The sequence below is a fragment of the Eumetopias jubatus genome, unplaced genomic scaffold (assembly GCF_037043125.1).
Source record: "Eumetopias jubatus isolate StellerSeaLion01/CBP00866 unplaced genomic scaffold, mEumJub1_p1.0 scaffold_122, whole genome shotgun sequence".
Lineage (NCBI taxonomy): Eukaryota > Metazoa > Chordata > Mammalia > Carnivora > Otariidae > Eumetopias > Eumetopias jubatus.
In genome coordinates, this window is record NW_028274928.1 from 157,047 (window position 1) to 167,763 (window position 10,717).

Below are 10,717 nucleotides of genomic sequence, written 5' to 3' on the forward strand. Positions count from 1 at the left end.
TTGCCCTGCCTAGGGTAGAAAGGAGGGAGCTGTCCGTGGTATTTATCTAGAAACCAGTTTCCTGGGAGTATCAGGCCTTGATGTTCAAGCAGGAGCCAGAGCCCTGGAGTCCATAGCCAGGCCGAGTCTCAAGTCTCGCAGTAAAAGGTCTTTCCCCGTTCTGCTGCCTGATGACCTTGTGATGGCGAACCCCCATCACTGTGGAGTGCCAGCGTCACCCAGCTCTTCTCAGGATCACCGGCACGGCCTGTGAACACGGGGACTGGCCGCGGTGTGGCAGGTGGTTGAGGAACTGCGCAGCGCAGCCGGCTCATCACGGGGAGGCGGGCTTGGGGCACGTGGGGAGGCCCAGTTCCGCCATCTCTCCCGCTCTCCTCCTCGGTGTCCTTGGTCTGGAGTCTGCTGGTCAGGGGATGGGACTTCATTAGCACCACTGGTACACTCTGTAGATTGTGTTGACCACTAAATATGGAGACATCTGTTGTGGCCAAACTGCATGCGGCTTTGGGAATCGTGTATATAGCACATATGTTTATTTGGTAATAGGAAATCTAGGAGAAACTGCTAAGAGGAAGAGCTAAGATTCAGATGATGTATAAATTGCCATCTTAGCATTCCATTAGATGCTTTGAAACAGATGTGGGCCCCTGGTCACGGCCCTTTAAAGGAAAGGGGCCATGTTCCTTTTCATACAAAGAAAGGATTGAACACATTTTTTTCTGTATTATATAACAGTCTAGAAATTCTCAAAAATTGCATGTGATTATATATTGAAAAAGGACTATTTCCCAGTCTTAAGCATAGGAAACTGAGACCACAGATGTTTCTCAAGAAAAATCTTATTAGAAGTTGTAAAAATACTATATTCCATGTTTACCTTGTTACCTGCCAAAAGTAAATATAAATTTTATTGAAAATACATGGAATTTTTCATCTTTAGGTTTTTATATAATTCATAACACTTTTTAAATCTTAGGTATGCACAATAGAGAGGGGTCTCATCAATTCCAAGATTACCGGAATCAAATAGAAACTGCCAATCTTATAATTGAATTTGTTCCTTGTTTAAAAATTCTTTCTACTTTGGAGATTGGACAATGATTAAAAGTAGCAGCCCTTTTAAATAACCTTAAAAAAAATCCCTAACACATAGTCTAAATCTGAAAATGAAGAAAATAGAGTTCATCATAATTTTTAAAGAGCTCTATTGATGCAACGTTTGCAAATCCCTAAGGCCCAAGGAAAATAATCTAAATGGTTCATTATTTAGCTTATTGAACTTTGCTGCAGTTAGGTTGACGGATGATGGCAATGCTTCCCCATCCCCAAAGCACCGTTTTAAAAGCATTTTTTATTGAATAAAGTGCTTAGAATATTGCACCCTGCAGCTTTATTCAGGGAAATGGCTCAGTTGATGTTTTCTGTTTGACCTCAGCTTTGACCTATCACAACATGGATGGTTAATAAGCAACATTATCATTTCAGAGATGTCACTGGTTTTGTCCATTCTGCATCAACACTCTGCTCTTACAATCCCTACGTGTTTATGGCTCTTGTGTTCTCTTCGTCTTTAGAAAGAATGTAATTTAAGTAGAATGTTCTTGTTTCTGAGTCCCTGGTATCACAGTTGCAATTCTTCACAATATAAGTGGCCTTCATTTTCATTTTCCTGAAAACAGAAAGGATCTCTTACCTTACCTACAGATGTGCACAAAGGAATGTTTTATACACATAATGAAATTCTGGGGGAGTTAATGTTAAATCCTTAAAGGCTCTGTGAGGTACAGTCATTAAATACTTGCTGGGACGTGTCATCGGGGAACATCGGTGATACTTTAAGGTGTAGCAAGCGGTGGTAATAGTCGAGTGTCAGTAACTCATCTTGTATTCACCACGTGGAGCCCACTGATGCCCTGTCCCTGTTTCTTATGATAAGTGATCAATATTTCATTTTCTCTGAGAGAGTAGAAAGTTTCACTTGCCTGTCGCTTTATCTCTAGAGCCTGAGCATAGCAAACTGCAGCTTAGTAAACATTAGATGTTCCCTGGAAATTCCTAGACAGAATTAAGACCCATCCTCCTTCAGTTGTGGTGTGTCCCGTGCGAGACCCCGAATGTTGTGAGCCGTCAGAGCGGATATGCGCTCCGTGGGCAGAGCCTTGGTGCTCACAGTCCCTAGCTCCAGGGATCAGGGCACACGGTGACACAAACCCTAAAGGCCTCTGGCCTCTTTGGGCCCAAAAAGACTGATTGGCCATGATTTTTAATGACCGCTTCCTTCTGAAAACTAGCTGTTTACTGGTAATATTCTTCTCCGCACTGTGGCAAGAACGTTCTGTGTTTACATGTTATTTTCAGGTATAGATGTCAGCTCCTCACTTGGACATTTATTTGCAAGAATCAGCTAAAATTTATGCCAAACCGCAAGTGGATTATTTAAGTATGGAAATCTATACCGTCCTTAATGGCCTTGCTTTGGGGTTTCCCAAAGCAAGCTGTCGTGCGTGGGGTGTGTCCCGTTGTATACTCGCTGTATTGTGCACACTCAGTGGCGTGGGGCTAACTGTGGTGTTGCATTAGTGCATGTGGGGGCGGGCCCCCGGCTGACGGATGCCCCCTCCCAGGAGCAGCGGACAGTGTGTGCACAGCCGACCATGACTGCTGATCGGAAGGTTTTCCAGGTGATCAGACTGCATTTCATGTTCATAATCTGCCAAGATTGTGTGTTACTAAGTGGCCTGTGGATGAGATTTAGCCCAGGCTCCCTCTTAAATATATTTTTCATATTCACATTTTAACTAATTTTACCTCTGTGTTATTGTCAGTAGTTACATTATTAGAAATTTCTAAAAGCTCAGTAGTCATGGAAATAGTCATTTTGAAATGTATTAAGCCTTTAAGTTTAGAGTTACCTTTACATTTCAGAGAATGATCTCTCAGCATTACATGCTGTTAGAACGTCAGGCAGCAGCTTCCGGAGGAACCTGGCAACACACAAGGAGGATTTGATAAACCACTTTCCCGTTTTATTCCAGTACTGACAAAACTGCCAAAACAGATCAAATCAAGCAGTAGCACTGGAAACTTCCTTACTAAAGAACCCATACCTGAGCACCAGGATAATTTTGTGTTCTGTGGGCCACGGATACAGGGCGAGGGGTGCTAGATGGCCCACCATCACAGAGAGCATCCCCCGGGAACAAGAAAAGACGTGCACCCCACCTCTGCCCTCTGCCTGAGTTAGAGGGCCTCACTGATGGAGAAGGCAGGGGGCTGTGTGTTCCCTGCTCCTGAGATAATTCTGAGCCAAAGACCTGACCGTTTCTATAGATACATACATACAGCAGCTTTGTATGTATGTCCTGTTAGTACAGAGAAGACAAAGAGAAGCCCTGGTCAGGAGAGGCCAGAGATCCAAAGCGACGTCCGTGCAAACACTGAACAACTCCCGCTCGCGCTCCAGCTCCCAGGGCACGGCCAGCAGCATGGTGGAGGGCACGGCAGACGGACCTGCGTTCCCCTTGGAGGACGTACCCGGGAGCACCTTGCAGACCAGACGAGAATGCTCCCCAATAAGAAGAACAGTAAGTGAACTCGCATCAACTAAAACATTCAGAAGGATAAAACAAAACCAGAGGAAAGTAGGAGAAAGAAAAGGTAAGGAGAACAAAAAGTCATGATTGAGAAGCCAATAAATTCAGAAATTGTTGGCAAAAATCAAAACAAAACTAATACAAACCAGTGAGTGCAAACTAAGTGCAAAATTAACCGAACACAAAACTTTTCTGGAACAAGGAAGGCTATTCCAAAGGTTTCTAAATCATTTCATGAAGCCAACTTAATTCTAAATTCTAAAATCTGATCAAGATAACATAAGTATACACACAGTAAGAAAGAGATTTACAGATGAATCTTATGACCATAGAGACAGAAATCCTGTAGTACCCACACACCTACAGTATGTTGAAAGACCATGACCCAGGAGCATTTTTCCTAGGAATATGAGACTGATACAGGACATACATTAGCATGGCTCTGTCGGAGTCAGAAATCACTTGATAATCTCACTTCCATTAGTGAGTGCCTTAAAAAAGGCATTTAAGTTAAAAATCAGTACCCATTCCTGGATCAAAACAAACAAACTAGGCCCCTCTCCACATCTAGTAATAGTCAATGCAAAATAGAGAGGTCCTTTCCTAGCATGATTCATGATACCAGTCTTAAATCAATACTCACCAACACACCAGATAAACTCTACAACCGTCCCAAGTGAAGAATAAAACAAGGATGTCTGCTAACTGCAGTACCATTTCATACTGTCCCGGATGTTCTATCCAGACAGTGTGTCAGAAAAAAATCATTATCGTTATTACAAGGAAATAAAATTACCGCTTAGACATGACGTGACTGTATATCTAGGCAACCGAAGAATCATCATTCAGGAGACCCCAATAAAAATACACAAACTCATACTTTCTTATATATCAACAACCACCTGCTGCATTGAAGATGATGGCCCATTCACAAAGCTACAACAATAAAAATATTTATTCATGAACTTAAGTAGAAATACGTCCTATGGGGAAAAAAAACAGCTAATTTTAAAGCTGTGCTTCAAAGCACTGTTATTAATGCTTTACCTACATCAGTCTTCTAACAGATTCTGAAAGAGGTGTCCTCATTGATTGTTCAGGTAATTGTCAGCCCTGGCTCCCGTTCAGAAACACCTGAGGAGTTTTAAACCCTCCAATGTCTAGATTTCTTCCAAACCTACTGAAACTAAATCAGCAGAATGAAACATTCTTCACCAATTCCTTATATTATTCCTGATGGATCTGTTTTAAAAACAGTTAATTTCAGTAAATGTGAGGGTTGCGGTGTACGTTGCTTAATTAGTTAAGTAGGTACACATGTTCATATTAGACTGTTCTGCAAATCTACGTTTTACCAGCATGGAAGAACCTCCTGTGAAAAGCACTGTGCCGGGAGTCTGTAGTCTTGAGTCCTAGAAACCCCTCACCCCTGTTAGGCCTCCGTTACCCATCAAAGGAGAGCAGGGCTGTCTATTTATGCCTGTACCGGTGATACCCCACCTCTCCCTCCCCCCAGCTCCCTCACAGTTACTGGAATACCCAAAGCAGTCTCGGGCCTTATATCTAATTGAATGTGATTGCAATTGCATACCTTCCCACATCCAGGCCCAAGTGGCTTCAGGTGAATTCAACCAAACATTTAAGGGGAAATAATACCAATTCTATAGAAACTCTTCCCAAATACAGTAGGGAAGAAACACATGTCTGTGCTAAACTGACACCAGTATCAGACAAAGGCATCATGAGAGAGCTACAAACCAAATCACTATGAGCATAGGTGCAGAAATCCCACAGAGTGGGGGCAGGGAAAGCCCAACAGGAGGTGAAAAAGATAACACATCCTGATTAAGTGACGCTTACCCCAGGAATGGAAGGTTGGTTTGACAGTTGTAAATCGATCGATGTAATTTCCTGCAGATTATAGGGGGAAATCCATATGATCATTGCAGGAGCTTCATGGGGAAAAACACTTGGCAAAAATCCAGCGTCTGTTTCTGATAAAATCTCTCAGTAAACTAGGAGTAAAAGAGTTTGTGCAGCCCAGTAAGGACATCTTTGAAAAATCCTGCTGTTAACATGATACTTCATAGGAAACAATGAGTAAGTTCCTTGTAATGTTTGGAGCAGGGAGAGGAGGTGTCCTGTCTTTCCACGCAGAACTAGCCAGGGCACTAACACAAGAAAAGAGAAATAAAAGGCATACAAGCTGGAGAAGAAGAAATAAAACTCTTTTTGGTGGAGAATATGATTATCTTCATAGAAAATCCCAAAGGTTCTACTAAAAAAAAAAAATAGTAATGTTTAAGAAGTGAATTTACCAAGATAGCACATCATAACGCCCATATACAAAAATTACTTGTATTTTTATATACTAGCAGTGAGCAATTACAAATTGAGATTTTTTAATGTACCATTTAAAATGCACCAAAAGCACATGAAATACTTAAGGATGGATCTAACCAAACATGCATAGATCTGTGTACTGTCAGCACCGAGACAGTGGAGAGTTGAAGAGGGCCTGTGTGTGAGGGTGCATCGTGCTCACGGACCGGAAGACCTTCTGTTGCCGAGGTGCCGACTGATTTCCTGCCAAGGAGGTGCAGTGCAGAGGGGGTGATGCTTGAAGAAGTGGTGCCCAGAATAACGGGACTGTCATACACAAAGCCTCAACTAGTATCTCTCCCCATGTACAAAAATTAAGTCAAGGGGCACCTGGGTGGCGCAGTCAGTTGAGCGTCTGCCTTCGGCTCAGGTCATCATTCTGGGGTCCTGGGATCGAGCCCCGAGTCAGGCTCCCTGCTCAGAGGGGAGCCTGCTTCTCCCTCTCCTCCCGCTCGTGCTCACTCTCTCTGTCACTCTCTGTCAAATAAAATCTTTAAAAGAATTAACTCAAATTGGTCACAGACATATGAAAAACCTAAAAGTATAAAATTTCTAGAAAAGTCTATAGGCTTGAGTCAGACAGTGATTTCACGGGACACAAACAGCACAGTTTGTAAAAGAAGTTGATGAATTGGACTTGATGGTAAACATCACATTGTTCAGAGACACCATTAAGACAAGGACAAGCCACAGATCTGTAGAATATGTTTGTGAAATACATACCTGATCAATGAGTGGAAACCAAAATATGTGAAGACTTCTCAGAACCCGCTAATGAGAGAACTCCCCCCACACAATTCAAGCGTTGGCAAGAGATCGAACGGCACCGCCAAAAGGAGATATTGACCATATAAAAGCATAGGAATAGTGAGGCTTCGTGCGTCTGTCAAGTGACTGGCGTTTTGTGGGCAAGAATTGGCTGAAAGGTAGACTGGCAACTTGAGGGGAAGAGAGACATTGCTTAGACCCCAGGCCAGTGACACTGGGCACCCGGGGGCATGCCGCTCACGAGCAGGTGCTCAGGACTGTCCCGTTTACGCTTAGGCGTGTGTCATAGGCGCCCGTCAGCCCTCCATTGCAGATAAGAGGTTGTTAGTTCTCTCTTATTGAAGGAATGTTTGTGCTGGCCCCGACCAGTGAGCTGGGGGAGAGTGAGCCCGGTAGAGCTCGGGGGCCTCAGGCATGGAGGTCCTCAAACCACTGCGGGTTTGGGTGTGGAAGGTGACACGCAAGCAGACCCGTCGACGTGTGCGTGTTGTAGTGAGTGCCACAGCGGAGGGAACAGGCGGATGAAGGGGAGAGTGGGAGGGGGCCAGGACAGGGGCCCCCCAGGCCATCCGCGGAGCCTTCCGTAGGGGCAGGAGCGGGAGACATAGCCTGCGGAAGTGGATGGAGAGAGGGTGGCAGGCGGGCTCACCAACACAGCCCTGAACGCACACCTGGGACGGGCAGCGGCTCGAGGGGGCCAGCAGGTTCGCTCGCAGTCTGGCATCCAGCGCCGTGAGCCTGCCTCCTGTAGGCAGGAGCTACCCGGCGGCCTTCCGGCACGGCGGGGTTCCACCGTCTGAGCCCACGCTGTCGTCACTCGGACCGCTTCACGCTTCGGAGCCATGCCGTTCCTTATACATGAGCGCGGCTTTCGTGCTTTCACCAAGTATGTGATTTTAATTGCTTAAATGTCTTGAGGAGGTAAAAAGAGTCAAACTGTCAGTGCTCTTGACATTTTCTTTCCTTTAATTTCTACATTTAATATCACTAGATAGAAGTTACTTTAGGAGGCTTTCTGAACAAACACTACTGCTCTGTGTCAAATAGAGTTTGTATGGATTCTGGCCTGGCTCCCTTCACGCCCAGCGTGCTCTGAGTCGAGGTGGTAAAGCTCAGAACCAGAACGGGACACTGTTCGCCCTTCACCGCAAGCTCGTAGCCGCGTGTCTGACTCCGGGGGCAGGTACTGAGCACGTCGGTGGGAAGCCCACCACAAGTACTGCATGTCCGCGTCCATCCCGTGGGGTTGTGTGTTTACAGGCCCGTCCAGAAATGTTTGATTTTGTGGCACCCAAAAGAAGCCTCCCACCACTAAGCACCTTGCATCAGAACAGCAGTTGAAGCATCTATCTTGTGAAAAAGTTTATACTTCTCTTCTGGTTGGCGTTATGTAGAGAGTTAGTCCTCAGAATGATGATGATGAACAGTTGGCGTGGCCAGGTATAAGCCACTAGCCGGGTTCTGTTAGGAGCTGCTGCCTGGAACGGGTCGCAAAGTACGTAGTAAACAGATGTGAGTCCACGAGTGTAGACTGCTGAACCCGCCTGGAGGGGCACGGAGGAGGTGATGGGGCGTCCACAGAAGCATGCGGTTGACCGTCAGAATGTAATAGTCCCCCGTTCCCAGTGGACGTTCAACATCTCACCTGGGGAGTCCTGTGTCATTGGCACTGTATGTCGAGGTTTTATAGGAAACGTGTCCAGTGTGCATTTCCTTTTCCACCTGAACTGAGTTGCAGAATTGTTCGCTTGCCCCTTCTGGATGTGCTCTTTCTGTTGACGACCACGTGTCTTTTTGTAGTAGTGTAATTTAGAGCATATCGCTGGTGCTCTAGATTATAACGCTGTATTAGCCATACATGGTTTTAGGGTCTTGGCAAACTTGAGGAGCTTGGGTAACACACTGGAAAGCCAGAGATGATGAGCTGCGCGGTGACTCACTGCTCAACAGTCTGCACGCTTCTGGGATGCTGGACTCATATCTGACCCAGCCGCTCAGCTCAGGAGCAAGACAGCCCCCACGTGTTACTGTTCCTGCAAACAAACCACCCAGCGTGGAGCCTGGGGGGTGGCCGGTGGGGAGGAGTAGAAAAGAGCCACTTGAGAGCACTCCTGGTGCGTGGGTCTGGAGTCGGGGGCTCACCCAGCCTGCGGAGCGTGTGCACCCTGGGAGGCCGCCACGGATGCCCCACCCCAGGCAGTACAGTCAGCCACGGAGACCACCCTTCGCTCAGCAGCCTGCGGGGGGCGTGTCCACCCCTGCGGGGCTGTCCCAACGTCTGGTGCTGAGTGGGGACCTGAGAACATGTGAACACTCAGGCCCCTGCGTCCTCACTGCCGTGGGAAGACCTGCCTGCCTTCACTTCTGCCACATCTAACGCACAGTCTCCACTTGTGGCCCTGGTCACCCCGATTCAGACACGCAGATCCTTTCTAGGACCAGAGATGTTGCCTTTCTAGATGGCTTTCCTTAATTTTAAAAACCAGTGAAAAATCCTGGCATCTCCACGCGGCTTTTCCGTTCTCTGCCCAACCTGGGAGTTCCCTCTCCTGACCCAGTCGGGTGGTCCTGGGGAGGCTCAGCTGGCGGGGGGGTGGGGGGGGCGCGTCGCTGGTGCTCGGTACACACGTATTCTGCATGTGGTCAGACACGCGCTGCAGTTTGGGGTCCGCAAGACCTTCCGCCGGCCTGGGTTCCCCAGCAGGACTGCGCAGCCGTCAGACTCACTTCCTGGCGGTGACCAGAAGAGGACGAGTGGGAGCAGTGTAAGGGGTGCCCAGGCCGGGGTCCCTCCCCGGGGGTCCTGTGGACAGCGCTCACTCATCAAAGCGATGATGCGTGACACCATGCACGGAGCGCTGCCCACCCAGGAAGCCCACCTGAGCCTTGGCGTCCAGGGTTTTCACTGGGGGTCATTCGTGTAGACGCGGGTGACCCCCACATGGCTGACCTTCGTTTCCAGCCTCTGCAGGTCAAGGGTACACCACGAGACTGGCGCCCCTCCATAAAGCACAAGGATGGTGCCGACCACGTGTAGCTGGCCCCCCGTTCCCAGGGCTCGTTCCCTTGGCGTGGAGGTCACCCCCAGAAGCACAGGCCCAGCAGGCCATAGAGTCAGGCAGTCACCCCTACGCAGGGGAGCGTTCTGACCTTGCATTCGCTCCCCAGCAGAGGTCAGGGGTCACAGCGTGCTCTCCTGACTCTGTGACTCCATCTGAGGCAGCTTTGGGCCTTCACTGTTTTCCGGCAAAACATTTCTAGACAGCAGTTTCTCACAGTATTTGACAAACATAAACATTCAAGTTGTTACTAGTTGTCTAATTTATCTAATGGAAAAAGGAGAACAGAGATCTTACTGAAACAGTTAATTAAAATAGATAAAAGTAAAAGTTTGCTCATTTCCTTTATTTCCCAGAAAAAGGGGAGAGGCATCAATTACACATTGAGAGTGGGGCCTCACATTTATAAAGGTAAGGTGCTGGGTGTTCCTAGAACAGCGGGCTCCCGAAATGCAGCAGAGGAAATCCAGCATGTCAGACATGGTCTGACCATCCCGAATATTGTACAGATTCGGGGCCTTGGGCTTATTCTTGTTTCGAGTTTTGCCTTAGCTCTTTAAACTCAGTCTTCCAGCCTTTTGAGCACATTGTCTCTGGTCAGTGGTTTTGGGTACTAGGCAGGTACCTCCTATCTAAGGACACCTGGTAGTGTCCAGGCTGCTCCAGGCACACAGAAGGTCAAGGTGGACACAGCAGAAAAGGCCCAATGTCAGAATTTTCCCTTCAGTGAGACCGTGGGAACACCCCCTCACTGGGGCTGTCTGTGCAGATGCCCTCGTGGGCGGACCTGGCCCAGCGCGTGTGGACGGCACTCTCCTAGATGCCAGAGCTGATTGCATGGCGTTGCTCACAGCAAAATGAGAATTCTACACCATTAGATCTTACTGGTTGGCAATCTAATATGTAACATTTTGC